Here is a 12,582-nt window from a genome sequence, read left to right as displayed (position 1 = left end):
TCATCTGAGGATATTTCCTTTTTCACCATAACCCTCTATGGGTTTACAAATATCACTTTGCCAATTCCACAAGAACTGTCTTAGCGAAAGGCTTCTTGAGGGTAAAGCTGTAACTCTTTGAGATGATTTCACAGAACACAAAGAAGTTTCTCAGAAAGCTTCTTTCTCTTTGTTATCGGAGGATATTTCCTTTGGCCCTATAGTCTTCAGAGGGATCCGAAATATCTCTTCTCAGATTCCACAGAAGTAAGGTTAGCAAAGAATGCCCGAAATACAGATGAAACTCTGTGAGTGGAAGTCACACATCACAGAGCAGTTTCTCAGAAAGCTTCTTTCCAGATTTCATCTGAGGATATTTCCTTTTTCACCATAGCCCTCTATGGGCTTCAAAATATCACTTTGCCAATTCCACAAGAACTGTCTTAGCGAAAGGCTTTTGAGGGGAAAGCTGTAACTCTGTGAGATGATTTCACAGAACACAAAGAAGTTTCTCAGAAAGCTTCTTTCTCTTTGTTATCGGAGGATATTTCCTTTGGCCCTATAGTCTTCAAAGGGATCCGAAATATCTGTTCTCAGATTCCACAGAAATAAGGCTAGCAAAGAGACCCACGAAATACACATGTAACTATGTGAGATGAATTAACAGAACACTCAGCAGTTTCTCAGAAAGCTTCTTTCCAGATTTCATCTGAGGATATTTCCTTTTTCACCTTAGCCCTCTATGGGCTTCCAAATATCACTTTGCCAATTCCACAAGAACAGTCTTACCGAAAGGCTTCTTGAGGGGAATGCTGTAACTCTGTGAGATGATTTCACAGAACGCAAAGAAGTTTCTCAGAAATTTCTTTCTCTTTGTTATCAGAGGATATTTCCTTTGGCCCTATAATCTTCAACGGGATCCGAAATATCTGTTCTCAGATTCCACAGAAATAAGGGTAGGAAAGAAATCCACGAAATACAGATGTAACTCTGTGAGATGAATTAACAGAACACTAAGCAGTTTCTCAGAAAGCATCTTTCCAGATTTCATCTGAGGATATTTCCTTTTTCACCATAACCCTCTTTGGGTTTACAAATATCACTTTGCCAATTCCCCAAGAACTGTCTTAGCGAAAGGCTTCTTGAGGGTAAAGCTGTAACTCTTTGAGATGATATCACAGAACACAAAGAAGTTTCTCAGAAAACTTCTTTCTCTTTGTCATTGGAGGTTATTTCCTTTGGCCCTATAGTCTTCAAACGCATCCGAAATATCTGTTCTCAGATTGCACAGAAATAAGGCTAGCAAAGAGAACCACGAAATACAGATGTAACTCTGTGAGTGAAAGTCACACATGACAGAGCAGTTTCTCAGAAAGCTTCTTTCCAGTTTTCATCTGAGGATATTTCCTTTTTCACCATAGCTCTCTAGGGGCTTCCAAATATCACTTTGCCAATTCCACAAGAACTGTCTTAGCGAAAGTCTTCTTGAGGGGAAAGCTGTAACTCTGTGACATGATTTCACAGAACACAAAGAAGTTTCTCAGAAAGCTTCTTTCTCTTTGTTATCGGAGGATATTTCCTTTGGCACTATAGTCTTCAAAGGGATCCGAAATATCTGTTGTCAGATTCCACAGAAATAGGGCTAGCAAAGAGATCCACGAAATACAGATGTAACTCTGTGAGTGGAGGTCACACATGCACAGCAGTTTCTCAGAAAGATTTTTTCCAGTTTTCATCTGAGGATATTTCCTTTTTCTCCATAGCCCTCTAGGGGTTTCCAAATATCACTTTGCCAATTCCACAAAAACTGTCTTAGCGAAAGGTTTCTTGAGGGGAAAGCTGTAACTCTGTGAGATGATTTCGCACAACGCAAATAAGTTTCTCAGAAAGCTTCTTTCTCTTTGTTATCGGAGGATATTTCCATGACCCTTTAGTCTTCAAAGGGATCCGAAATATCTGTTGTTAGATTCCAGAGAAATAAGGCTAGCAAAGAGATCCACGAAATACAGATGTAACTCTGTGAGTGGAAGTCACACATCACGGAGCAGTTTCTCAGAAAGCTTCTTTCAGATTTCATCTGTGGGTATTTCCTTTTTCACCATAGCCCTCTATGTTCTTCCAAATATCACTTGGCCAATTCCACAAGAACTGTCTTAGCGAAAGGCTTCTTGAGGGGAAAGCTGTAACTCTGTGAGATGATTTCACAGAACACAAAGAAGTTTCTCAGAAAACTTCTTTCTTTTTGTTATCTGGGGATATTTCCATTGGACCTATAGTCTTCAAAGGGATCCGAAATATCTCTTCTCAGATTCCACAGAAATAACGTTAGCACAGAATGCCCGAAATACACATGTAACTCTGTGAGTGGAAGTCACACATCACAGAGCAGTTTCTCAGAAAGCTTTTTTCCAGATTTCATCTGAGGGTATTTCCTTTTTCACCATAGCCCTCTATGGGTTTCCAAATATCACTTTGCCAATTCCACAAGAACTGTCTTAGCGAACGGCTTCTTGAGGGGAAAGCTGTGACTCTGTGAGATGATTTCACAGAACACAAAGAAGTTTCTCAGAAAGCTTCTTTCTGTTTTTTATCGGAGGATATTTCCTTTGCCCCTATAGTCTTCAAAGGGATCCGAAATATCTCTTCTCAGATTCCACAGAAATAAGGCTAGCAAAGAGATCCACGAAATACAGATGTAACTCTGTGAGATGTATTAAGAGAACACTCAGCAGTTTCTCAGAAAGCTTCATTCCAGATTTCATCTCAGGATATTTCCTTTTTCACCATAGCCCTCTATGGGCTTCCAAGTATCACTTGGCCAATTCCACAAGAGCTGTCATAGCGAAAGGCTTATTGAGGGGAAAGCTGAATCTCTGTGAGTTGATTTCACAGAACACAATGAAGTTTCTCAGAAAGCTTCTTTCTCTTTGTTATAGGAGGATATTTCCTTAGGCCCTATAGTCTTCAAAGGGATCCGAAATATCTGTTCTCAGATTCCACAGAAATAAGGCTAGCAAAGAGATCCACGAAATACAGATGTAACTCTGTGAGTGGATGTCAAACATCACAGAGCAGTTTCTCAGAAAGCTTGTTTCCAGATTTCATCTGAGGATATTTCCTTTTTCACCATAGCCCTCTATGGGCTTCCAAATAATACTTGGCCAATTCCACCAGAACTCTCTCAGCGAATGGCTTCCTGAGGAGAAAGCTGTAACTCTGTGAGATGATTTCACAGTACACAAAGAAGTTTCTCAGAAAGCTTCTTTATCTTTGTTATCGGAGGATATTTCCTATGGCCCTATAGTCTTCAGAGGGATCCGAAATATCTGTTCCCAGATTCCACAGAAATAAGGCTAGCAAAGAGATACACGAAATACAGATGTAACTCTGTGAGATGAATTAACAGCACACTGAGCAGTTTCTCAGAAAGCTTCTTTCCAGATTTCATCTGATTATATTTCCTTTTTCACCATAGCCCTCTATGGGCTTCCAAATATCACTTTGCCAATTCCACAAGAACTGTCTTAGCGAAAGGCTTCTTGAGGGGAAAGCTGTAACTCTCTGAGATGATTTCACAGAACACAAAGATGTTTCTCAGGAAGCTTCTTCCTCTTTGTTATCGGAGGATATTTTCTTTGGCCCTATATTCTTCAAGGGGATCCGAAATATCTGTTCTCAGATTCCACAGAAATAAGGCTAGCATAGAGAACCACGAAATACAGATGTAACTCTGTGAGATGAATTAACAGAACACTAAGCAGTTTCTCAGAAAGCTTCTTTCCAGATTTCATCTGAGGATATTTCCTTTTTCACCAAAGCCCTCTATGGGCTTCCAAATATCACTTTGCCAATTCCACAAGAACTGTCTTAGCGAAAGGCTTCCTTAGGGGAAAGCTGTATCTCTGTGAGGTGATTTCACAGAACACAAAGAAGTTTCTCAGACAGCTTCTGTCTCTTTGTTATCGGAGGATATTTCCTTTGGCCCTATAGTCTTCAAAGGGATCGGAAATATCTGTTCTCAGAATCCACAGAAATAAGGATACCAAAGAGATCCACGAAATACAGATATAACTCTGTGAGTGGAAGTCAAACCTCACAGAGCAGTATCTCAGAAAGCTTCTTTCCAGATTTCATCTGCGGATATTTCCTTTTTCACCATAGCCCTCTATGGGCTTCCAAGTATCAGTTTTCCAATTCCACAAGAACTGACATAGTGAAAAGCTTCTTGAGGGGAAAGGTGTAACTCTGTGAGATGATATCACAGAACACAATGTAATTTCTCAGAAAGCTTCTTTCTCTTTTTTATCGGAGGATATTTCCTTTGGCCCTAGAGTCGTCAAAGGGATCCGAAATATCTGTTCTCAGATTCCACAGAAATAAGGCTAGCAAAGAGATCCACGAAATACAGATGTAACTCTGTGAGTGGAGGTCAAACATGCACAGCAGTTTCTCAGAAAGCTTCTTTCCAGATTTCATCTGAGGATATTTCCTTTTTCACCATAGCCCTTTATGGGCTTCTAAATATCACTTTGCCAATTCCACAAAAACTGTCTTAGCGAAAGGCTTCTTGAGGGGAAAGCTGTAACTCTGTGAGATGATTTCACAGAACACAAGGAAGTTCCTCAGAAACCTTCTTTCTCTTTGTTATCGGGCGATATTTCCTTTGGCCCAGTAGACTTCAAGGGGATCTGAAATATCTGTTCTCAAATTCCACAGAAATAAGGCTAGCAAAGAGATCCACGAAATACAGATGAAACTCTGTGAGATGAAATAACAGAACACTAAGCAGTTTCTCAGAAAGCTTCTCTCCAGGTTTCATCTGAGGATATTTCCTTTTTCACCATAGCCCTCTATGGGCTTCCAAATATCACTATGCCAATTCCACAAGAACTGTCTTAGCGAAAGGCTTCTTGAGGGGAAAGCTGTAACTCTGTGAGATGATTTCACAGAACACAAAGAAGTTTCTCAGAAAGCTTCTTTCTCTTTGTTATCGGAGGATATTTCCTTTGGCCCTAGAGTCTTCAAAGGGATCGGAATATCTCTTCTCAGATTCCACAGAAATAAGGTTAGCAAAGAATGCACGAAATACAGATGTAACTGTCTGAGATGAATTAACCGAACACTCAGCAGTTTCTCAGAAAGCTTCTTTCCAGATTTCATCTACGGGTATTTCCTTTTTCACCATAGCCCTCTATGGGCTTCCAAGTATCAGTTTTCCAATTCCACAAGAACTGTCATAGCGAAAGGCTTCTTGAGGGGAAAGGTGTAACTCTGTGAGATGATATCGCAGATCACAATGTAGTTTCTCCGAAAGCTTCTTTCTCTTTGTTATCGGAGGATATTTTCTTTGGCCCTATAGTCTTCAAAGGGATCCGAAATATCTGTTCTGAGATTCCACAGAAATAAGGCTAGCAAAGAGATCCACGAAATACAGATGTAACTCTGTGAGTGGAGGTCACACATGCACAGTAGTTTCTCAGAAAGCTTTTTTCCAGTTTTCATCTGAGGATATTTCCTTTTTCACCATAGCCCTCTAGGGGCTTCCAAATATCACTTTGCCAATTCCACAAGAACTCTTTTACCGAAAGGCTTCTTGAGGGGAAAGCTGTAACTCTGTGAGATGATTTCGCAGAACACAAGGAAGTTTCTCAGAAAGCTTCTTTCTCTTTGTTATCGGAGGTTATTTCCATGATCCTATAGTCTTCAAAGGGATCTGAAATATCTGTTCTCAGATTCCACAGAAAGAAGGCTAGCAAAGAGATCCACGAAATACAGATGTAACTCTGTGAGTGGAAGTCACACATCACTGAGCAGATTCTCAGAAAGCTTCTTTCCAAATTTCATCTGAGGATATTTCCTTTTTCACCATAGCCCTCTGTTGGCTTGCAAATATCACTTTGCCAATTCCACAGAAACTGTCTTAGCGAAAGGCTTCTTGAGGGGACAGCTGTAACTCTGTGAGATGATTTCACAGAACACAATGAAGTTTCTCAAAAAGCGTACTTCTCTTTGTTATAGGAGGATATTTCCTTTGGCCGTATACTCTTCGAAGGGATCCGAAATATCTGTTCTCGGATTCCGCAGAAATAAGGCTAGCAAGGAGATCCACGAAATACAGATGTAACGCTGTGAGTGGAAGTCACACATCACAGAGCAGTTTCTCAGAAATCTTCTTTCCAGATTTCATCTGAGGATATTTCCTTTTTCACCATAGCCCTCTATGGGCTTCCAAATATCACTTTGCAATTCCACAAGAACTGTCTTAGCGAAAGGCTTCTTGAGGGGAAAGCTGTAACTCTGTGAGATGATTTCAAAGAACACAAAGAAGTTTCTCAGAAAGCTTCTTTCTCTTGGTTATAAGAGGATATTTCCTTTGCCCCTATAGTCTTCAAAGGGATTCGAAATATCACTTCTCAGATTCCACAGAAATAAGGTTACCAAAAAATGCACGAAATACAGATGTAACTCTCTGAAATGAATTAACAGAACACTCAGCAGTTTCCCAGAAAGCTTCTTTCCAGATTTCATCTCATGATATTTCCTTTTTCACCATAGCCCTCTATGGGCTTCCAAATATCACTTTGCCAATTCCACAGGAACTGTCTTAGCGAAAGGCTTCTTGTGGGGAAAGCTGTAACTCTGTGAGATGATTTCACAGAACACAAAGAAGTTTCTCAGAAAGCTTCTTTCTCTTCGTTATAGGAGGATATTTCCTTTGGCCCTATTGTCTTCAAAGGGATCCGAAATATCTGTTCTCAGATTCCACAGAAATAAGGGTAGCAAAGAGATCCAGAAATACAGAGGTAACTCTGTGAGATGAATTAACAGAACACTCAGCAGTTTCTCAGAAAGCTTCTTTCCAGATTTCAACTGCGGATATTTCCTTTTTCACCATAGCCCTCTATGGGCTTCCAAGTATCACTTTGCCAATTCCACAAGAACTGTCATAGCGAAAGACTTCTTGAGGGGAAAGCTGTAACTCTGTGAGATGATATCACAGAACACAATGTAGTTTCTCAGAAAGCTTCTTTCTCTTTGTTATAGGAGGATATTTCCTTTGGCCCTAGAGTCGTCAAAGTGATCCGAAATATCTGTTCTCAGATTCCACAGAAATAAGGCTAGCAAAGAGATCCACGAAATACAGATGTAACTCTGTGAGTGAAAGTCACACATGACAGAGCAGTTTCTCAGAAAGCTTCTTTCCAGTTTTCATCTGAGGATATTTCCTTTTTCACCATAGCCCTCTAGGGGCTTCCAAATATCACTTTTCCAATTCCACTAGAACTGTCTTACGGAAAGGCTTCTTGAGGGGAAAGCTGTAACTCTGTGACATGATTTCACAGAACGCAAAGAAGTTTCTCAGAATGCTTATTTCTCTTTGTTATCGGAGGATATTTACTTTGGTCCTATAGTCTTCAAAGGGATCCGAAATATCTGTTCTCAGATTCCACAGAAATAAGGCTAGCAAAGAGATCCACGAAATACAGATGTAACTCTGTGAGTGGAGGTCACACATGCACAGCAGTTTCTCCGAAAGCTTTTTTCCAGTTTTCATCAGAGGATATTTCCTTTTTAACCGTAGGCCTCTATGGGCTTCCAAATATCACTTTGCCAATTCCACAAGAACTGTCTTAGCGAAAGGCTACTTGAGGGGAAAGCTGTAACTCTGTGAGATGATTTCGCACCACCCAAAGAAGTTTCCCAGAAAGCTTCTTTCTCTTTGTTATCGGAGGATATTTTCATGGCCCTATAGTCTTCATAGGGATCCGAAATATCTGTTCTCAGATACCACAGAAATAAGGCTAGCAAAGAGATCCACGAAATACAGACGTAACTCTCTGAGATGAATTGACAGAACACTAAGCAGTTTCTCAGAAAGCTTCTTTCCAGATTTCATCTGAGGATATTTCCTTTTTCACCATAGCCCTCTACGGGCTTCCATATATCACTTTGCCAATTCCACAAGAACTGTCTTAGAGAAAGTCTTCTTGAGGGGAAAGCTGTAACTCTGTGAGATGATTTCGCAGAACACAAAGAAGTTTCTCAGAAAGCTTCTTTCTCTTTGTTATCGGAGGATATTTCCATGGTCCTATAGTCTTCAAAGGGATCCGAAATATCTGTTGTCAGATTCCACAGAAATAAGGCTAGCAAAGGGATCCACGAAATACAGATGTAACTCTGTGAGTGGAAGTCACACATCATGGAGCAGTTTCTCAGAAAGCTTCTTTCCAGATTTTATCTGAGGATATTTCCTTTTTCACCATAGCCCTCTACGGGCTTGCATATATCACTTTGCGAATTCCACAAGAACTGTCTTAGCGAAAGGCTTCTTGAGGGGAAAGCTATAACTCTGTGAGATGATTTCACAGAACACAAAGAAGTTTCTCAGAAAGCTTCTTTCTCTTTGTTATAGGAGGATATTTCCTTTGGCCCTATAGCCTTCAAAGGGATCCGAAATATGTTCTCAGATCCCAGAGAAATAAGGCTGGCAAAGAGATCCACGAAATACAGATGTAACTCTGTGAGATGAATTAACAGAACACTCAGCAGTTTCTCAGAAAGCTTCTTTCCAGATTTCTTCTGAGGATATTTCCTTTTTCACCATTGCCCTCTATGGGCTTCTAAATATCACTTTGCCAATTCCACAAGAACTGTCTTAGCGAAAGGCTTCTTGAGGGGACAGCTGTAACTCTGTGAGATGATTTCACAGAACACAAGGAAGTTCCTCAGAAAGCTTCTTTCTCTTTGTTATCGGGCGATATTTCCTTTGGCCCTATAAACTTCAAGGGGATCCGAAATATCTGTTCTCAAATTCCACAGAAATAAGGCTAGCAAAGAGATCCACGAAATACAGATGAAACTCTGTGAGATGAAATAACAGAACACTAAGCAGTTTCTCAGAAAGCTTCTTTCCAGATTTCATCTGAGGATATTTCCTTTTTCACCATAGCCCTCTACGGGCTTCCATATATCACTTTGCCAATTACACAAGAACTGTCTTAGAGAAAGGCTTCTTGAGGGGAAAGCTGTAACTCTGTGAGATGATTTCACAGAACACAAAGAAGTTTCTCAGAAAGCTTCTTTCTCTATGTTATCGGAGGATATTTCCTTTGGCCCTGTAGTCTTCAAAGGGATCCGAAATATCTGTTCTCAGATTCCACAGAAATAAGACTAGCAAAGAGATCCACGAAATACAGATGTAACTCTGTGAGATGAATTAACAGAACACTCAGCAGTTTCTCAGAAAGATTCTTTTCAGATTTCATCTGAGGATATTTTTTTTTCACCATTGCCCTCTATGGGCTTCCAAGTATCGCTTTGCCAATTCCACAAGAACTCTCATAGCGAAAGGCTTCTTGAGGGGAAAGCTGTAACTCTGTGAGATGATTTAACAGAACACAATGAAGTTTCTCAGAAAGCTTCTTTCTATTTGTTATAGGAGAATATTTCCTTTGGCCCTATAGTCTTCAAAGGGATCCGAAATATCTGTTCTCAGATTCCACAGAAATAAGGCTAGCAAAGAGATCCACGAAATACAGATGTAACTCTGTGAGTGGAAGTCACACATCACGGAGCAGTTTCTCAGAAAGCTTCTTTCCAGGTTTCATCTGAGGGTATTTCCTTTTTCACCATAGCCCTCTATGTTCTTTGAAATATCACTTTGCCAATTCCACAAGAGCTGTCTTAGCGAAAGGCTTATTGAGGGGAAAGCTGTAACTCTGTGAGATGATTTCACAGAACACAAAGTACTTTCTCAGAAAACTTCTTTCTCTTTTTTTATCTGGGGATATTGCCATTGGACCTATAGTCTTCAAAAAGATCCGAAATATCTCTTCTCAGATTCCACAGAAATAAGGCTAGCAAAGAGATCCACGAAATACAGATGTAACTCTGTGAGATGAATTAACAGAACACGAAGCAGTTTCTCAGAAAGCTTCTTTCCAGATTTCATCTGAGTATATTTCCTTTTTCACCATAGCCCTCTATGGGCTTCCAAATATCACTTTGCCAATTCCACAAGAACTGTCTTAGCGAAAGGCTTCTTGAGGGGAAAGCTGTAACTCGGTGAGATGATTTCACAGAATACAAAGAACTTTCTCAGGAAGCTTCTTTCTCTTTGTTATCGGAGGATATTTCCTTTGGCCTTATAGTCTTCAAGGGGATCCGAAATATCTGTTCTCAGATTCCACAGAAATAAGGCTAGCAAAGAGATCCACGAGATACCGATGTAACTCTCTGAGGTGAATTAACAGAATACTAAGCAGTTTCTCAGAAAGCTTCTTTCCAGATTTCATCTGAGCATATGTCCTTTTTCACCATCGCCCTCTATGGGCTTCCAAATATCACTTTGAGAATTCCACAAGAACTGTCTTAGCGAAAGGCTTGTTGAGGGGAAAGCTGTATCTCTGTGAGATGATTTCACAGAACACAAGGAATTTTCTCAGAAAGCTTCTTTCTCTTTGTTATCGGAGGATATTTCCGTTGGCCCTATAGTCTTCAAAGGGATCCGAAATATCTGTTCTCAGATTCCACAGAAATAAGGCTAGCAAAGAGACCCACGAAATACAGATGTTACTCTGTGAGTGGAAGTCACACATCACAGAACGGCTTCTGAGAAAGCTTCTTTCCAGATTTCATCTGAGGATATTTCCTTTTTCACCATAGCCCTCTATGGGCTTCCAAATATCACTTTGCCAATTCCACAAGAAATGTCTTAGCGAAAGGCTTCTTGAGGGGAATGCTGTAACTCTGTGAGATGATTTCACAGAGCACAAGGAAGCTTCTCAGAAAGCTTCTTTCTCTTTGTTATCGCAGGATATTTCCTTTGGCCCCATAGTCTTCAAAGGGATCCGAAATATCTCTTCTCAGATTCCACAAAAATAAGGCCAGCAAAGAATGCACGAAATACAGATGTAACTCTGTGAGTGGAAGTCACAGATCACAGAGCAATTTCTCAGAAAGCTTCTTTCCAGATTCCATCTGAGGATATTTCCTTTTTCACCATAGCCCTCTATGGGCTTCCAAATATCACTTTACCAATTAAACAAGAACTGTCTTAGCGAAAGGCTTCTTGAGGGGTAAGCTGTAACTCGGTGAGATGATTTCACAGAACACAAAGAAGTTTCTCAGAAAGCTTCTTTCTCTTTGTTATCGGAGGATATTTCCTTTGGCCCTATAGTCTTCAAAGGGATCCGAAATATCTGTTCTCAGATTCCAAAGAAATAAGGCTAGCAAAGAGATCCACGAAATACAGAAGCAACTCTGTGATATGAATTAACAGAACACTAAGCAGTTTCTCAGAAAACTTCTTTCCAGATTTCATCTGAAGATATTTCCTTTTTCACCATAGCCCACTGAGGGCTTCTAAATATCACTTTGCCTATTCCACAAGAACTGTCTTAGCTAAAGGCTTCTTGAGGGGTAAGCTGTAACTCTGTGAGATGATTTCACAGAACACAAAGAAGTTCCTCAGAAAGCTTCTTTCTCTTTGTTATAGGAGGATATTTCCTTTGGCCCTATAGTCTTCAAAGGGATCCAAAATATCTGTTCTCAAATTCCACAGAAATATGGCTAGCAAAGAGATCCGCGAAATACAGATGAAACTCTGTTAGATGAAATAACAGAACACTAAGCAGTTTCTCAGAAAGCTTCTCTCCAGGTTTCATCTGAGAATATTTCCTTTTTCACCATAGCCCTCTATGGGCTTCCAAATATTAATTTTCCAATTCCACAAGAACTGTCATAGCGAAAGGCTTCTTGAGGGGAAAGCTGTAACTCTGTGAGATGATTTCACAGAACACAAAAAGTTTCTCAGAAAGCTTCTTTGTCTTTGTTATCGGAGGATATTTCCTTTGGCCCTATAGTCTTCAAAGGGATACGAAATATCTGTTCTCAGATTAGACAGAAATAAGGCTAGCAAAGAGATCCACGAAATACAGATGTAACTCTGTGAGGGGAAGTCACTCATCACGGAGCAGTTTCTCAGAAAGCTTCTTTCGAGATTTCATCTGTGGTTATTTCCTTTTTCACCATAGCCCTCTATGGCCTTCCAAATATCACTTTTCCAATTCCACCAGAACTGTCTTAGCGAAAGGCTTCTTGAGGGGAAAGCTGTAACTCTGTGAGATGATTTCACAGAACGCAAAGAAGTTTCTCAAAATCTTCTTTCTCTTTGTTATCGGAGGATATTCCCTTTTGCCCTATAGTCTTCAAAGGGATCCGAAATATCTGTTCTCAGATTCCTCAGAAATAAGGCTAGCAAAGAGATCCACGAAATACAGATGTAACTCTGTGAGATGAATTAACAGAACACTAAGCAGTTTCTCAGAAATCTTCTTTCCATATTTCATCTTAAGATATTTCCTTTTTCACCATAGCCCTCTATGGGCTTCCACATATCACTTTGCCAATTCCACAAGAACTGTCTTAGCGAATGGCTTCTTGAGGGGAAAGCTGTAACTCTGTGAGATGATTTCACAGAACACAAAGAAGTTTCTCAGAAAGCTTCTTTCTCTTTGTTATCGGAGGATATTTTCTTTGGCCCTGTAGTCTTCAAGGGGATCCGAAATATCTGTTCTCAGATTCCACAGAAATAAGGCTAGC

This window comes from Macaca fascicularis, chromosome 19 (assembly GCF_037993035.2).
Source record: "Macaca fascicularis isolate 582-1 chromosome 19, T2T-MFA8v1.1".
NCBI lineage: Eukaryota > Metazoa > Chordata > Mammalia > Primates > Cercopithecidae > Macaca > Macaca fascicularis.
The sequence above is the reverse complement of the archived record's forward strand: the minus strand, read 5'-3'. Positions refer to the sequence as shown.